Here is an 18,069-nt window from a genome sequence, read left to right as displayed (position 1 = left end):
AAGGGGGGGGCGAAGCAAAAAAAAAAGTTTTAAAGGAGCCTGGGGAAGGAGCAGCTGGACGCGCGCCACATGTGCGCGGGGCAGGCCGGGGGGCGCGTCCCCCCGGGAAGGAGCCGCAGCCGTGAGCGGGAGGGAGAGGCGCGGGGCTCCCTGGCAGCAGCAGGGATTCGGCCCACTCCCCCGCGCCGCCCACCTGGCCCCTGCCCGCTCCGTGCTGCCCCGCGGGCTGCAGGGCTGGAGCAGCCTCCAGGCTGCACTCCCGGCCCCGGGTGCAGCAGCCCGGGCAGAAGCCCTCTGACGCGGCGGGGGGGTTCACAGCTGAGCCCCCTGTCTCCCTCCCTTGCCAGCCCCCCTTTGCCCACCCGGTGCCTGGGTGCCAGAGCTGACTCACCAGCTCCAGGATCCAGGCACCGCCGCCATGCTGCAAGCCTGGGAGGGAGGAGGAATGCTGCGTGGTTGGGGAAGAGGCGGGGCCAGGGCGGGGATTTGGGGAGGGAGCCAATGGGGGAAGGAGGGGGCGGAGCCGGGGCGGAGGGGGGCGCGAGTGCCAGAGCAGAGGGCAAAATTTCTTTTTTGTCCAGTGTCCTGACCAAACATTGGTCGGGACGCGGGACAAAGAAGCAAATATCGGGACAGTCCCGATAAAATGGGGACGTCTGGTCACCCTACATGCAGGTCACTCCCAGATGTGTTTGTGTGTCGTATCCTGGCTCTCACTAGCCTTGGTTATACTGCAGGGTGACCCCAACACACTCCGTCCCACACTTCCCCAGAAATGTATGTCTTGCACTGCCCAGCCCTCGCCTGGACAGTCCAAATATGTTAAGTCTGTTATTCCTTTAAGGAAATAATAAACATTATTATTTTTATAATAATACCACAAGAAGGGGTGTCTTGGGGTGTTTGCCCCTCCTTTTTATTGTTTCGGTCCCCCTCTTGAAGAACATTTCCAGGTGAGAACTAGGAGACAGTCTATGTGGAGGGATGTTCCCTACTGGTTTGTGTTTCCTTTGTTTTCCTTCCCTGCATGATGACTTTGCTCCTTAAATGCAAATTAAGGCAAGCATACATTCCTTGGTTTAGAATAGAACTCTTTGCTGACTTCTGCCTGGGCAGGGCTGTGGGGTTTGGATCATGTGTTAATATCATCATACAGGGGAATCTTTTCACTTTTTTATTTTACAAGGACAATGTTGACTGGCAAATCATGAATTTTCAAATGATCCCTTACAAGGCATACTTTGTACAAAGATGATTACAGTAGTACAGGGTGTGAATACACGGGTATGTTCCGTCCCAGCACCCGTTCACTGAATGAGGCTGCGGTCCTGTGGAAAAAATAGTATGTCCTCATGTAGTTGAAGACTGTATCATAATGCATACACACAATGGAGCTGAATTAACATTGCACAGGCGACTTTGATCCTGGCATTGCCTAACTTTTGAGTGCTATATTTTGCAACTTTAACATTCTTTTAATGTTTTTTTTTTTAAGAATGTAATTCCATAAAGGATGTGCTGCAATATGTTACCATGCTGTGTCATCCTACATTTAGGACCTGACCTGTAACAAGTCTTTTGTGTAGTCTTTGCCAGAAGAAAAGAGAAGAAAAAATGCTTTGAGCATTTAAATCCAGAAACTCAGTCCAAATGAACGCCTTTAGTTTATTGTGGGTAGGTTGTGTATGCCATTGGAGGGTGGATACTGGAAGTGTGTGAAATAGACCCAAGGCTACGATTCCCTTCCAAGCCTCCACTTCCTCTTGTAACTGAGTAAGAAAGATGCGGTGTATTCCAAGACTGCAGTGCTATTCATTAGGGAGGGAAAAGGTGGGGGGGGGGAAGGGGAAGGGAGAGGAGGCTACAGGGTGTGGGGGTTGGAGAGAGAAAGGAGGGAGTGGAAGAGGTTATAACAACTTGTCAGGCTTTTCCTGCTAAAATGTAAATATTTGCTTTGCAAAGGGGTGGACACCAGAATTAGTTTTGTTCAGATGCTATAAATCCACTTGGGTCTGCTTTTTGAGAGAAAGCATCTTGAAGCTTTATCTGCTCATTGTCTGAGAGAAGTGGTAACTTGCATATATGATGTGTGGAAAGTTTCTGGTGGAGAGGACTGCCTGTGTAAATGGAATAGATTTTATTGTATGGGTGGAGAAGTGGGTGCTAAGGTTCTCCCATATGGAAGAAGGATAAGGCACTCAGGGTAGAGGAACAGGAAGGAGGTCAGAGATGCTGTTAGAAGAGGGCTTTCAAACCCCAAAGATGTAAGTTGGTTATATTAGCAATTCAAAAGAGAGTTTTAAGGAGGAAGGCTGGGCTCTGAATCAGGAAGTTTGTGCTTTTTAACTGGTGGTATCACAGGCTTACTGGGTGTCCTTAGGCAAGTCACTTAATCTTTCTGTGGCTAAATTTTGCAGCTGTAAAATGGGGATAACACTTACTGGTTTCGCAGGTGTGTATTGTGAGACTAAGTTACTTGTGTATTTGTGTTCACTGCACCGGTCTCAGTCTACAAACATGTTACCAAACCTATATATAACAAGATAAATGTTAAAATGGGACACCTAAACAGTACTACTCCCATAGACTGTAAAAGGAGGACCCCAGATAAGCTTCCACTATCTTCCAACTCCAAGCAACATTTCCTTATCTAGTGTTTGTAAAGCACTGTGATATCCTCAGATGGAAGGTGTGATGGACTGTAAGAGCAAAGTGGTGGTGGTGCAAAATTCTGTTGGGATATCTTTATTAGAAGAAAGGGAGTAGGCTGTCTTGGAAAAAGCTTTCTCTCCTGCCCTTTAGCTAGTGAGGATAGGACACAAGTAAATAATTCACTGCCTTTCTGCTGATTGATTTCATCAATAGTCCATCCCCTGATCAAGTCTCCGGTTCAGATGATTTCACACTTACTTTCTTAGGGGTTTCAACCAGTCTTCTTGTTTTTTACATCATATAAGTATTATGGGAATTATAAATGCATTAAACCTTTGGGACATGTATCCTAGAGGGCCAGAAAACCATCATAACCAGCCAGGTGAAGACTGCTGCTTGCAAGCAATAAGCTCTTGGAGGCTACTGCAGCCTGGTCAATTTGAAACAACCTTGAGGGGGCTCTTAAATTATGTTCGGGCCAAACCGGTCCTTAGCCAGCACCAGCTTGGAGGAGGAGAATTATAGAGGTGCAAAGCCATGTCCTGCCACCTCCTCTTCCTCCTTCCCGCCCCCCCCCCAGCATGCACATCTTCCTAATATCGACTGTGCCAAATGGAGATTATTGATTTTACCTTCTACAGCTACACCAGATTTCTTGCTCTCTCCTCCAGGTAAGGAAGAATATACTTAGCAATGATGAGGCCCTCCATAGCAGACCTTTGTTGGTTCGCTATTAGAATGTTGATCATGAGTACTTCAGTATCTCAACTGATCTACGTTGGATTGATTAATGCTTTGGAGCTGTGAATCTCATACGTGCGTCTATTTGGCTCTATAGCAAAGCTGTAGATGGATTCATGCTGAGAATCCTGGGGTTTACACTTTAGCCTTCTATGTGTAGTCTGCTAAACATACTTCAGATCACAGGCACAGGTGTTAGTCGCTTTCTGCATGTGTGCATGTGGATTGAGATTTTTTTTTTTTTTGCCTAGCCCCAGCTTACACTTAAGTTAGTTGCCTCAAATTCTAGATTCTATAGTATTCCGGGGCTGAGTCAATATCTTCTGTTCAGGTGAAATCCTTACTTTTAGTTCTGTTTGAATTGTTCTTCCTGGGTGCAATTCACTGTTGCACGGGGACTGCCCAAAGTCCTCTGTAAACTCCACTGTGGGACTAAGCAGGGATAGGGCTACAGTGGAGAAGCTTTGTTGGGCAGGTCCGTCCCTAGTAACGCCGGCATGCAGGTGGCATTTGGGGGCAAGCTAATGGTGAACCCATGGAACCTGTGACTACAAAGATCTAACAACGCAGGATTCCCAGAAAGGGGATGTTCCAAGCCATAGAGTGGAACATTAGCCGTGAAAGGGCTACATTGCAGCTACATGGCCTCGTCCATTGGTTGTAGTCGGGTGAATTCCATCTCCCCTTCTTGCTTAGTTCCCCGCAAGTGCCCTCCATTGGCCTTCCCGACAGATTAAATGGAGTTGCATTCCATTCTGCCTGTCCGATTTTTCAGTATCTTGGAGTTCCTGAAGCTGCAAACTTCTATCCTTGCACTGGTTGTGGCAACTAAACGTTCATATCCAAAGCTATCTGGATCTGGAGCGTTTTAATATAGGGTTGTCAAAAGATGGTTGTAGCAGTGGGCTCAGAAAGCTCCCCCGGTGAGAATCTTTACACTGTGTCGGTTAATCCAAATTCCCATCTTTTGGAGAAACATTGCTTTCTCTATGCAAAGATTTCCTGATAACTTCTGGGTAGGAAAGATGTGGTTAAAATAGCTATTGTCTCTAAAACCCTCGATCTTTCACAAACATGGCTAGATCTCCAACTGAACAAATATATCAAACATAAATCTTTTAGGAAATTGATGTGTTTATTTATAGGCTTTTCTGGAGTGCTGTAATATTTCAGCACTCCACGTTGTGTCCTTGTTATCCCCAGTTTACATATGGGGGAACTGAGGTACAATGAGAGTGGGGATTTGCCTAAAAAAGTCCTATAGCAGAGTCGGGAAGAGAACATGGATCTCCTGAGTCTTATTCTAGGGCCATAACTGCAGGATCCTCCCTTGTATTGGATTGATAGCAGTCAAGAAGTCTAAGGCTCGTTGGCTCGTTTACTCGTTGGGGGAGGGATAGCTCAGTGGTTTGAGCATTGGCCTGCTAAACCCAGGACTGTGAGTTCAATACTTGAGGGGGCCACTTAGGGATATGGGGCAAAAATCAGTACTTGGTCCTGCTAGTGAAGGCAGGGGCTGGACTCGATGACCTTTCAAGGTCCCTTCTAGTTCTAGGAGATAGGATATCTCCATTAATTAATTTACTAGCCTGTACACATCCTGGACACATGCAGCTTGTTTATCAGACATATAAACATAACATTTGTGTAGGCATTTATGCACATGCAGTATTTGTGTAGGCACCTAATATGTACATATCACAACAGTGCATCCAAATCTGGTAATTACCAACACCAGTGGCCAGGTATGATCTAATTGGCCACTTGCACTGTGGACAGTAACTTCATGGACAAACTGGGCGTTTGCATGTGTACAATTTTTTCTTTTTTTTTTTAAGCACATAGGCTTGATTCTTGGAGACGCAGTCTTGTGGTGCTGTCATAAGGTAGGTGGCTTGTTGTGTAGTTAACCACGTGTTGAAAGGTAATGGGCTCAGTTCCGAGAGAGCTTTTTTTCTCGGTGGGGTTTCTAACTATATGTGGAGCTTCCGCTATATGACACGCCAGTCTTCCAGGATTTAGTCATGGTAGAACATTTGATGGGTAGCCTTTGACACAAGGAGTTTTTCTTTTGATGTTATTAAATGTTATAGTACTGGAAAAAGTACTGGGAAGCTGAGTGCAAACTAACCCGAAATGATGATGCAATGGCTAGTTATGTTACTTTTAGAAATCTTAAGTCTCTTGTATTGGCAATGGAATTTCATACATAGAGCAAGAGAGCAGGGGGTTAGCACACGAATTAGGATGTGCAATCGAGTTCACCTACCATTACCTAGTTTGACAATGTGTATTCGCATGGGCTGCTTTTCTTCAGTCCACGTCTACTGCTGCCTCATAGTCATGTTTTAGCAGGGGAGGGAGCCTCTTGACACTTACTTTGCCTCCAACCCCCTGTGAGTGTCAGATTGAAATCCTGTTCTATAGTGATGGTATCTCTCCCTACAACTACATTGTACAGGAGCTATCGCTAGCAGGAGTTTTTAAGCGATTGGATTTTGAATTGCTGCATTGTTCATCGGATTAAATTGTATTTAATTAGCTTTGTGTTTTTGTCCCTTTGTTTCAGTGAAAAGATAACGGGGGAGGGGTGAAGATGAAAAACTGTCTAAATGAAGCTTCGTTATTTAAAACACATATAAAAACCTCCATAAGATGCCTTTTTATTCTGCAGCCCTTTATCTTCCTTCACAAGCTTTCCGAGAATGAGTAGTGCATGTTGAGGTTTATCTTTGCTTTTATGTGCAGTAGCCACATGCTTAACATTGAGCACATTTGAGTTGCATTTCATAGGGGTTTCACAATCCTTTTATAAAGGGACTGATCTGTTAACATCACCCTCTTTAGATCGAGCAGGCAGGATGTGCTTCCATACAAAGAAGAGCTCACAGTCTTTCTTGCCAGACCAGTAAGTGAATGATTTCAAGCCTGGTGGGCAATACTTGTGTCCATGCGTAACACAGACAGACCACAGTAGTAGGCAGCTGCATGTAATTTTGAACTCCACTCATTGAACTGTAATAAAACAATATAAGCACTGCTTGGGGGAAAGATTGGATGCAGTTATCCTTACACAAGGCTTGGGCATATGAAAGCAGTGCTGGCTGACAAGAGGATTTTGAGATTTGATTTTGATTGAATTGCAGAATTGAACAGGCCAGGAATGTCAGTGGAAGGCTAAATGCCTGTAGTGCCATAAAGTTTTATTCATGTGAGGCTTTCCAATATAAAGTAGATGGATTATTGGAAAAGGTGTCAAGAGACATGAAATAGAAGTGCCCAAAACATAAAATGTGTGTATAAGGGTAAAATTACTTCTTGCTTAGTATATAATTAGCTCACAAAAATGTTTTGAGTAATTGTTTGTTTATTGTTCATCTTTTTTTTTTTTTTAAGCTAATTTATTGCATGGTATAAAAATGCAGTCCTTCAGTTTCCCCTTCGGATCCTCCTTTAGGGAGAATACATGCTGCTTTTAGAATGGGATTTTTAAAAAGTGAACACTGTCTTAATTAAAATTAAAAATTAGCAGAGGAAGGGACTCTTTGTGTCTCTTGGTTGCTTACAAAAAATAGTCCACCGGATATGATCGTCAAGCAGACACTGAAAACTATTATGCTCAAAAACAAGAGCGGGATGTGTATTCATATACCACAACACACTGACTTATTTCATAGCTCAGTAATGCATACATAATTAGAGTCAAATTTGCATAGGACAGCTGATATCCAAATTTGTATGACATTAGAGACAGCTTCGCTCAGTTGCAATGAGCTATGAACAGTAAGTAAAGTTGCACAGAAGATTGTATGTGGGTGAACAGGAGTGTGTCATATTTTGTGTCTCTATTCTTTATCCATTTACAAAGTTCTGCCTCAGTAGACATTTATTTAAGCATGTTCTAAATCATATATATTGTGACTGTGGAAAAAAATATCCATAGCTTTATTCTGCATGCACTTGTTTAGAATGACAAAATAAACAAAGAGCTTCAGTGAAATGGACCTTTTTGTATCAAGCGATTTTTCTATTTTTCAATTCTGCATATTGAAATGAAAGGTTCACTTGGCGTACCTTCCTCAAACTGAGGAGTACTTTATTACATGAGCCGTCCCATTTATTTCTTTTGTAAGGTAGTAGTAATGTGTGTAATGTTGGCAGAATTGGGCCCCAAACTACCACAAATTATAACTCTATGAAATTGTATCTCAATGTACAACAGTACAGTGCAAATCTGGTTTTCTTGTTGCTAATTCCATGAACTGTCCCATCCTTCCTTGACTCCCCTCCTGCTTGAGGTAGTGAGAGTATGCTTAGGCCTTATTTATTTGTATTTGCCCTTTTTGTAAGCTGAAAGGAAATACCAAAATGGTATTATTCAATATGCTGGATTGTTGTTAAAATGGTCTAGTGAAAGTCTGGATTTGTAAACACATAGGGAAATAAGTGCCATGTTCTGTGCGGGTGGTAAACCTCTAAGGATTTATAAAATGTGTATTTACCACATGTTCCGTGGATCATTCTTTCCTTTATTTTGTTTTACTTTCTCTTTTAAAAATAAATGTGATGAATATTTATCTAATCAAATAGCTGCTCGTTTACAGTGGATTTCTTTGAGGGCAAAGCGGGGGAAAAAACCCAGCTATAGTCTTTGAATTATGTGGTACGGATGCCGTGATTCTTGTTTTGTCCGTTTCACTTTTTTCTGGGGTGCATTACAGACTGGAATATGAGAAGTTGATTTCTGTGTGTTGTGCGAATGACCCTTAAGTGTGTGTCTGTGTCCCAGATCGGGTGGGGAATCCAATGGGAGAGGGAAATTCACAAATGTTAGAAAGAACCTTTTCAGAGTTTCTGCAGAGCTTTGTAATATGCTGGTCTCTGCAGCTGCACCATTCTTCTCATCCCCACCCCAACCCTTGCACTGGCTGTGTATCTCCTGTGTTCAAGCAGAGAGGGCATGTGCCGTCATCCTTGGTTTGTCCAGATGTCAGTGCTTTGGTTGACGTATTTAATGTATGAAGAGTCCTTTAAAATAGTTTTCAATTCTCAGCCTGTGAGTGATAGTGTTACATTTTTGTTCCAGTTTATTAAGGGAAACGTAACTAGTTAGGCAGCCCTGGAGTGGCTGGTGCCTCGGCTGATGATTTTTTTAAAGAACCTTTGTGCCAGCTCCATAAAAAGCTAGGTTAGTTCTGAACAAATTATATGCCGCTCTGTTACAAGGAAAACTGAATCATATGGCAGTGCCAGTTAGTTTTTAAGTGGAAGGCAATATATTCAGCGTCAAATACACCCTGCTGGTGCTTGTCCAACCTGGAGGTCCATTGAGACAAGATTCTCATGACCTACAGTGCTTAAAACACATGTAGAGCACAGAGACCTCAAAGAGCTGGGCACTTCAGATCCAGGATAGTAAAATAATGCAGTTTAACCTTTCTTTGATCTTTATGGCTAGCCTGTGTTTTTTAACTCTTTCCTAATGATCGGGGAGCTTTTTTTATTCCTTTCGCTATGGGACATGCATCCCGGGTGACATTCTGGGCAATAGGCTGATGGTTAGGCAACAGAGTACGCATGGGTTTACCTCACTGGATGATCTGATTGATGCATATTTTCTGCTTCAAGATTACTGCAGCTGTCCAAAAATCATAAAGCGGCTTCTCAGCAGTTTGGCCTGGTCTGTGCTAAATCAGATGGTCGTGATTTCTGATGTGGCCCCTCACATCTTTCAACTGATTTCCAACAAAGTTCAAGCGTATGGACTGGAATTGCCTGGCTGAGGTGGTGCTGATTCCCCTGTAGGCTGTCCTCTGGTCCTAGTAAATCAGTTACCCATTATGCATTGCATATTGCAACAGATGAGTCACTCCTTCTGCAGTTGTGACTCCCCTCCCATCATAACTCAATCAGTGGTCCTTTACCCACCATGAACTCCACCCCAGTTCTTATCCTGGTTTTTTCACCTTCCTGTATTTCCAGTCATTCTTCAGCCTGAATCTTTCCCTGATTGCATTGCTCTTAGCACAGCCTCCTAGAGCCTATTTCAGGACTCTTTTTGGCACCAGAACGCAGCCTGCACTGGCTTTGGGAAGGCTTGGAGGTTTTCTTTGTTAGTGTTTTGTTTATTTATTTTAACAAATTGTCACCCCACCTTGGGGTGCCTTGGCTGGCAAATCCTAAGGCTCTCTCTTTCCCCCTTAAGCCTGACTCTACCATCCCATTCCACTTGGGCCAACAGAAATGAGTTGGTGTCCCCTGCCTGGGAGACTCCATGCCTCTCCATTTAGCAAGGGACCTGAGACACACTCTGCATCCAATGGTGGTGGGGACCTGTAGTCCCCTTCTCTATCCACCTCATGTAAAGGAGGACAGACTTCTTCTGAAACCACTTTAGCTTGAGTTCCTTCTCTAACACCATCTAGGTCATGAAAGGAGAAGGCTGGGAAAAGAGCACACATGGCCACAGGAAAAGCAAGTAAAGAACAAAATAGATCTGTGTGGTTTGACCAGAACTTCTGTTGCTGCCACCCACAGGCCCTTTAGGAGGGCCAGAATCAATGCGGGTCTGCTCATGTGACTGACCCAGCGGGGCTCAATCATGTTGCAGCTGCATAGATCACTTTTTTTCCACTTTGGGTGTTAAAGAACCCCAACGTATAGGCCTGAATATGCTTTGGGTCAAAGATGTCAATTACAGCAGATTGCATTCAAGTTGGACATAAATTTTCTAAAGCTTCCATAACAGTGGGTCAACGGACCATTAGGATGGTCTCCTGAACACACCCATACTAGAAATCTTCCATGAAACATGGAAGACAGACACATGCTCTGGAAATGTATTGTTACAATGTTTTGGTAATGAGTTCTCAAAAGCATTAGCTTGACTTAGTCCTAGCACTTCCACCTCCATCCGGGAAATACATTCAAACATTTTACTAAGCATAAATGGTTATTTAGAGTTTCATTGGCCTCCAAAAGCTCATGTTGACAATAAGGAAGGAAAAGATCTTCAGCATTATTGAATATTCCCAACTCACTTCCGGAGTTGAAAAGTACCTTGGGGGGGTGTAAATGCTGTATATATTAGCATTCCATATATTTATAGTGAATTGCTATAAGTGGAATTGTAGTATAATCCTTCAACAGTGTTTCTACTAAATGAGCCATCACAAATTGGCAAACATTAACTTCTGACATAAAAAGGTAACTTTTCTTATTTCTGGTAATAACTTATATTGCATTGATCTTATTAGTTAATAGCGTATTTAGACCAGGTGCCTTATTAAGTTGTACAGTTATGAATGAATGATGCTAAAATACATGTACTGGCATTAACACAGTCAAATTTGCTAAGCAGGTTTGCTAAGGCTTAATCCATGATAATTTATTCTTCTTAAATTCTGAAGGTGGTAACTATCTGAGATAAATTAGATCTATAGAGCCAGATCCTTAGGTAGTGTAAATTGGCATAGCTCTGTTGTAGTCACTGGATGCCAGCAAAGGATCTGGCCCTTGGTGTATTTTATTTGCACCTAAGTTGATAAATTAATATTGAAAGATAGTTTTCTTCTAATTCTTAATTGTATCTGGAACTTTGTGACATCAATATGCATGATATACTTTAATGGAAAAAAAATAAAGTAGTCCACTAATACCATTTATCCTTGATGGATAAATACATAAACACAGAACAGGTATGGTCCCGATCCGGCTCCAAATGAAAGTTAAAGGCAAAAACTCTCATTGACTTCAGTGCTGCAGGATTGGGCCCTATGTGTCCTTAATTGATAAGCACTGAAATATAGAAGTGGAAATTCTCAAGTGTTTGAAATATTAATATAGCCATAAAACTGTTGATTGCTGATATTTCACATTACTTTGAAAAGTTTAGCAGGTCACTGCAATTCATGACCAAAAATATTTTGTTGTCTTTATTGACAATTTCAAATATTAGTTAAACTGTTGTGTGACAAAGAAAATGTACAAAACCAACATGGAACAGAAAAATATATACATATTAAAACCAGGTAATAAAAATCTATAGAAGTCAGTCTTGCGTGCCCAGTGGGGGGATACATGGTCTATAGTTTGAGAAGTGTTTACTAATTCTGGGTGCCTAACTTGAAATATCTCGTGTCTGGTTTTCAGAGCTGCTGAGCATCATGTAGCTCCCCGGGACTTAACCAGCTGTTGTGAGCGCTTGATACCTTTTGAATATCAGGCCCTAGCAGTGTCAGGTTGGGCTCTCAAAACCAGTACTTCTGATAATTTGGCCCAAACGATTTCATGAGTTAGAGCCCAATCCACAATTACAGACCCTTGCTCAAAGGACTTTACACAGGAATAAATGTCTGTACTTCCAGAAGCATTTGCAGGATTTGGTCTCAACAGGTAGTCAGCTCCTAGTGCTTGGTACATTTTTATTGGGTATTCTGTTACAACAGGCTTTCCCCCCCTTTGTTTAAATTTGACATAGTGTTTGAAATGGAACTGGGCAGTGTCATGGAGTCTAAGTTTCCAGCTCACGTTAGATGGAAAACATTTCTGCCTTATCAAAGAAATAATTGTGGTTGCTTTGCAAGGGGCAGGCTATGAGTTACTTCATATATTTTGGGGTGAAGAGCATGGGGGGGGGTAGAAATTCTGGAGTCCATTCTTAGCCCCGTAAGTTACACGGAACCCAGCCGTGTTGCTTGAAGGAAACTCAAGAAACCCAATTGCACCAGGTAAAAACTTTGTAAAAGGCACTTCAGAAACCCTACCCATTATATTCTTTTTAATATTCAAAATTCTATCTCAAATAATGATCTTAGCCCTCTTTTTTCCCCCCCCCACCTCAAGAAAAACCCCACACTTGGAATTAGTACCACAACAACTGCAGTGCAGGCCACAATAGGTTCACTTCTCTAGAGCACCTCCGTGGGGGTGCTGATGTCTCTCAGAGCAATTTGAGTGTGTGCTGTGGATCCCAAGCTAATTCATTTGTTCAAACAAACAAAAAATCATCTGCTGCTGAGGGAAGCCCTGTCTGGAATAAGGTTTCTGAAAAAAGTCAAACTTCCCCCTTTGTAATTTATGATCCCTTTAACAATGCCACTTTCTTGAAGCCATGCATCATACATAAACAATGGGCCACATAGAAAAGTGTACTCCCTTGAGTATTACCAAGCATGTAATTTTGTCTTTAAATACTTATGAGTGAATTGTAAGAACATGACTTCATAGGAACCTGTGAGACATTACAGCTTTTAATAATACTTTGCTTGTACATGTAATGCTTCATTTTTACTTTTTTTATTAATTAAATTGCTCCTTTTGTGCGTGCATGTGGCTGTGAGGAAGAAATCCCATGCATCACAGCATGCCCCACCCGACCCAGTCTTGGTGCGTGTCTGCCAAGGCAGTTTCTTACCTCCTCAGGCAGGCACTCTAAGATCATGTCCTGTCTGACTAGGTTTATGAAGTTTTCCCCCCACTCCTTTGTTCTCAAAGAAGAACTCCCCTGAGAACTACTACTCCTCTTCTTCCTGTGTAAATGCCAGCCCTGCCTCACTTTTCCCCGTTTTGCAGCAAGGCGTCCTGTAATGCTGGTTTACACTGTCCACTAGGGGGCGTTGAAGAGAGGCAGCATGCTGCCTTGGAGGCTAAGACTAAATACCTCGGGTGTAGATGTGACATTCCCACCCCCACCGCAAGCCTGATGTGCAAGTACAAAGTAAGCTCTGAATCATACCTCTCCTGCGCCAGCCCACTATTGCTATCCATCCACATCTTTGATCTTTCCATTCCTATATATTTTCATAAATTTCCCAGAAAATTGAGGTCAAACTTATTTCATTCTTGATTTCCTTGCCCCCACTTTTTATTTTATTTTATTTTTTTTAACAGCAACATCTTGGATTATGTAAAATGCAGGTGACCAAACATCTTTAGCAAATCGCAGCTGCCATTCTGTCTGCAGCAGCAGAGTTTGAATCTGGCTGCTTATCTAATAAAAGGAAGAAGCTGCACTTTTTACAGCTTTTTGTAGCACCGTTTGTGGGCTTGCCCATAACAATACAATTATGAAGGTTAACAGGAAAAAACTGGGTCCAGGAGTGATTCTAGGCAGCTGGCAATCCCAGCGAATTGGAAGCGCACCACCAGTGAAAACTGCAGTGAAAAGCAAATTAAACCTCATATCTGCCATCTCACTCGCTTTTCTCTGCTTTCCTGTTTGGACTTGAAAGGTGATTGGAGCCAAGGCAGTGACAGTTGACGGAAGTGCTGCAAGGAGAGAGTATTTATTTACAGTGAATCGTGGTGATGCTTGTTCAGGATGCGGTTTCACGCAGGATGTTCTGTCCCCACCCCCGGTTTGATCATTTCTCCAACCCCCCATCTCCTCCGCTCCCCCCCCAAAAAAAGCCTTGATTGTTTGAGGCCACAGCTCATGCTTGGAGAAACATTGTGCAACATGCCTGTGCTTGGAATGCTCTGTTAATGTGCCATCATAGGAAGTTCCTGTATTGGGTATAGAGGCACCTATCAGGACTAACTCACATCCAGATGTGTTCAAACACAACTATAATCGTTATGCATTTAAAATAGGGAAGTAGGCTGACTACATATGCTGCAAGCTATGGTTAATGTGGGCCGCTTAATTCATTGCCAGAAATACTGCCAGTTGATGTTGTAATGTCCCCCCCCCCCCCAAAAAAAAAACACCCAACAACCCAAACCCAAGTTTTAATACCACACAAATGCTGTACTAGAATTACTTAATACAAAAGTTACTGAATTTTGATTTCACTTTAGCTTTTGGACATGGGATTTCACCTAGCTCTCGCTGTCCTGATAAGGTCTTTTCATTTCAATGCCAATTAGATTGGAAAATACTTCAGAAGAACATCATCTTTGCGGATGAATTTCACTCAGCCATAAATAGAGAGGACTGTAATGCTGTGTTGGTCAAAAGAGCAGTTACTGGGTAAGACCTTTTCAACATACTATCTAAACCATTTGCAAAATATGATCACGCTTCTATACCTTACCATAGTATTGCGCGTCTCAGTTTGTTTAATGTGTTTGCAAAGTATTTTGAAAATACAGAGCACTAGATAAGAACCCTATTGTTTCTGAATGCTGTTGGTGTGCTGCCAAAAAGAAAACAATCAGACCCCTCCTTCAGGTATAGCTTTCATACTGCGAAAAGTTGACAGTTGTCTGGTATATTGAGATATCCTGTCTCGATCAAATTCAAAACTTGCGGAAAGGTACTAGACTGACATAACTGGAAAACAAAACTCTCTCTTTTCACAGAACAAGTACAGGATGAGCAGTTGCAGTGGAGTTACTGCTGCTCGTTGTGGAGCAAACTGTTCTGAAGGGACATCTTTATGGTTGAGTGCTCACTTCAGTCTCAGTGCCTACCAGAGTTGATCTTTAGCCTTTACTGAAACTGCTAACAAAACTGCCATGCAGCTTTATAATGTTCACAGTTCTCCACTCGGAAATGGACGGAGACCACCAATTCCAACCATGAGTAACTTTTGTTACTACCAAATTGGGCCATATTCAGCCTCTGACCAAATGAGAGAATTTCTGTATCGTGTTACTCCTGGGCAGAATATGGAGCTCACAGACATGCTATGGTGCACAGTTTTTCCTTCCTGGGTATTGAGCCAGGAAGTTATTGAAACGGGGGAGCGGGGGGAGGTAGTGGTTTTTGTTGTTGTTTTTGACCTTTTTAAAAAAACTATTTTTAAAAGTACGTTTTAATTAGTCTTTATAGCCGGAGAAAGGACTCTAATACTTGTTTTTTCCATTCATGGCTTTTAATTACATCATTGTTATCATCCGGGCCTTTCTGCAATCCCCACATTGTTCAATAGACCCAGTGAAATGCTTTTAGGAAAATGTAAAAGCCAGTAACTTGCATCCAGAGGACATGGTTGTAGTCAGCATTCAGGCAACCAAAACAACTGTCTTTATGGCCAGTGCATGTGCTGCATTTTGTAGTGTGGTGTCTTGCTACAGTTTCAGAAAAATGAGAGCATGACTACTGCATTTGTTATACCTCCCTCACAGACTGCATTACACGTGCAATTACATGAAGTAACAAATGGAAGAAGTAGTTAGGGTAAGAAGCCTACATTGAAGCTTCCAAATTGTCTCTTCTGTTGTGAGTTAAAATTCCAGCTAGCAGACGTTCTATTACATGCCGCTGAGATTTATCAGTGCCCTTCATTGCTTCCAAGTTTGCATGTGCACCTTTGTTTCACAACTATTCCCTGGCATTCCACTGTAGTGGCAACATTTGTTAGGATCCTTTCAGTGTTGTGCTTTCCCTGTGTCATATTGTATTCCCGTGGTTGATGTAAAAATAACAGGGTCCAATAATGACTTTTTCACTATAGACCAGTATCAAAGGATTGTTTAAAATATTGTATCTCTGGTGACTGACTTTCTTTTTTAAACTATATTGAAGGCTCTCAAAAACATGCATTTCTCACTGTTGATGGATCTCTGAGGCTAACCAAAGCCTCACACTTAAGAAATACTTAAAGCCTTTAGGTGAGATTTGCACAGTTACCTACAGGATTTACATGTCCATTTCCCATTAAAATTAATGGCATCTGGGCAACCAAACAGAGTGGCTTTGAAAATTCCATTTTTGAAAATCCCACCCATGTCTGTTCTAATCGAACAGCAAATGCCAACAAGCTCTAAAAACCGGGATAAGGTTCTCACTTTTTAAAGATGGAAAATGGTGGATGTCGCTTGACATCTCAATATTTGCTGTGTCAAAATTGTAATTCATTTTCTCAGTGAGAGAGAAATCTCTACATATGGCAACTAGAATGTGCAGTTAACTGAGATAGTGAATGTCACAAGTACAGGTGCCATTGCAGACTTCTTTAAAAAAAAAAAAAAAAAGAAAATAAGAATATTGATGCCTCACCTTTTTCTTACAAATAAACAGGACTGGTGTCATAAACATTCAGATGGCTTCTGATTTTTTTTAAACTTAGTTTAAATTAGATTGGCTTAAATACCAGAATTTACCCTTTATACTCATCTAATTTGCCTTTATGCTTTTTAATGTGAATGCATGTGGACCTTTTGAAATCACAACCATTGTTCTATCAAGGCTATGGCAAAAAAAAAAAAAAATTCAGTCCTCTTCTTTATATACTTATGCGCTCACCATACACCAGCCTAGCTGTTTCAAATGCAAAACTGTCTTGTCTTGTGTTCCTTGAGCATGAAATAACATTAAGAATGTTGCAAGTGTGTCAGAATTGTATAGTTTTTACAGTATGTGTCTCCTATTCCCATCATTTCCTGGATGCGTCCATTTTTACTCCTTAAGTTGCATCAACATCAGCAAAGAGATAAAGTCAAGTCCTTACTTTTATTAGCAGATATCTATGAACAGACTATTCAAGGCATTTTTAATTTCTAGCAGGCATACTTCAGCCAGACAAAAGTCTTTTTCATTGTGTTTTCTTCACTCATTTGCAAAAGTCCTCTGGCTGAAAGTGAATGCCCCATTGTGAACTGGTTGGGGTTGAACAGTCTGTGGGGTTTAACTTAAAAAAACAACAGAAAACCCAAACCTGTGTTTAATGTGACCTAGGGAGTGGAAATTGATTTGTTAATACCCTGGTGAAGGGAAGATTTTCAGTAGTGTCTAAGGGGTTTAGGGGCTCAAGTTCAATTGACTTTCCCTGGGACTTGTACTCATAAATCCCTTAGGCAGTTTTGAATCTTTCTTTTCTTGTGTGTGATCATGTCTCCCTCTAGTGGTCATCCTCAAAAAGGATAGGCGTGTGCTCGTTACTCACAACTGAAGGAGTTGCTTCTTCTGCTCAAGTCTGTGCAAGGAACTTGTGCTTTGGTGCTGCAGGTCCAGAGTGCTATCCCCATTGACAACCAGTGCTATCTGGAAGTTAGAAATGGGCAGTATATACAAGTAACCTTGCTTCAACGTGCTGAAATGTACTGTTAAAATCTGGAATTGAACAGAATGCTTACCTGCTTTTTAGAAGCCAACTTGAATCAAACTTTTTTGATGGTCTCAAGTGTTTGGCCAACTGTGACTTCCAGTCAAGACAGGAACCTAAATGACTGAAATACCATCAGAGAAGATGTTCTTATGATATAGAAGGAGTTGGAATGGGAAGATCTGAAAATCTCAGGCCACTTTCAGCCTAATTTAGAAGCCTCCAGGAATTTGCTTTGTTCATACAAGTTTTGGATAGCAAATGTGTGCTTACCAAACCTGAAATCTAAATACTTTGAGGTTTCCCATCCCTTTAATAATAAAAAACAAAACAACACCCTTCCACTCTGAAGATGGCCACGAATAACTTTTTTTTATTTTTAAAAAATACTTTAAATCCAGTAGGCCAGCTTTTGTGGGGATACAGCCCTGCCCCTTAAAAATTCCTCTTGTCCTCCAGGAAAGGGAGGTAGATTTTTGTTGTTGTTTTACAGGAACTCAGTGTTATTCGGTGGACTACAGCCTGCAGTACAGTGGGAATTTTAAAGGGTCAGGAATCAGAAAAAGAGAACTTGGCTGTATATTGACAGAATACGTTTTATAGCAATCATTTAACAAATAGCTGAATGTCATCTCCTGTTGTCAGATGCTCATAATTAGGGCCTTAATTGGGAGCAGTGTGTGTG

General features: G+C 41.8%; 1 long non-coding RNA gene across 1 annotated transcript in view; it reads left to right on the top strand.

The window, feature by feature from the left end:
* The window catches only part of LOC113406285, a 211,354-nt gene that overhangs the window by 101,473 nt on the left and 91,812 nt on the right, over positions 1–18,069 (top strand). The window lies entirely within an intron of this gene.

The sequence above is a fragment of the Terrapene carolina genome, unplaced genomic scaffold (genome assembly GCF_002925995.2).
Source record: "Terrapene carolina triunguis isolate 2854851 unplaced genomic scaffold, T_m_triunguis-2.0 Scaffold89, whole genome shotgun sequence".
Lineage (NCBI taxonomy): Eukaryota > Metazoa > Chordata > Testudines > Emydidae > Terrapene > Terrapene triunguis.
The sequence above is the reverse complement of the archived record's forward strand: the minus strand, read 5'-3'. Positions and strand labels throughout refer to the sequence as shown.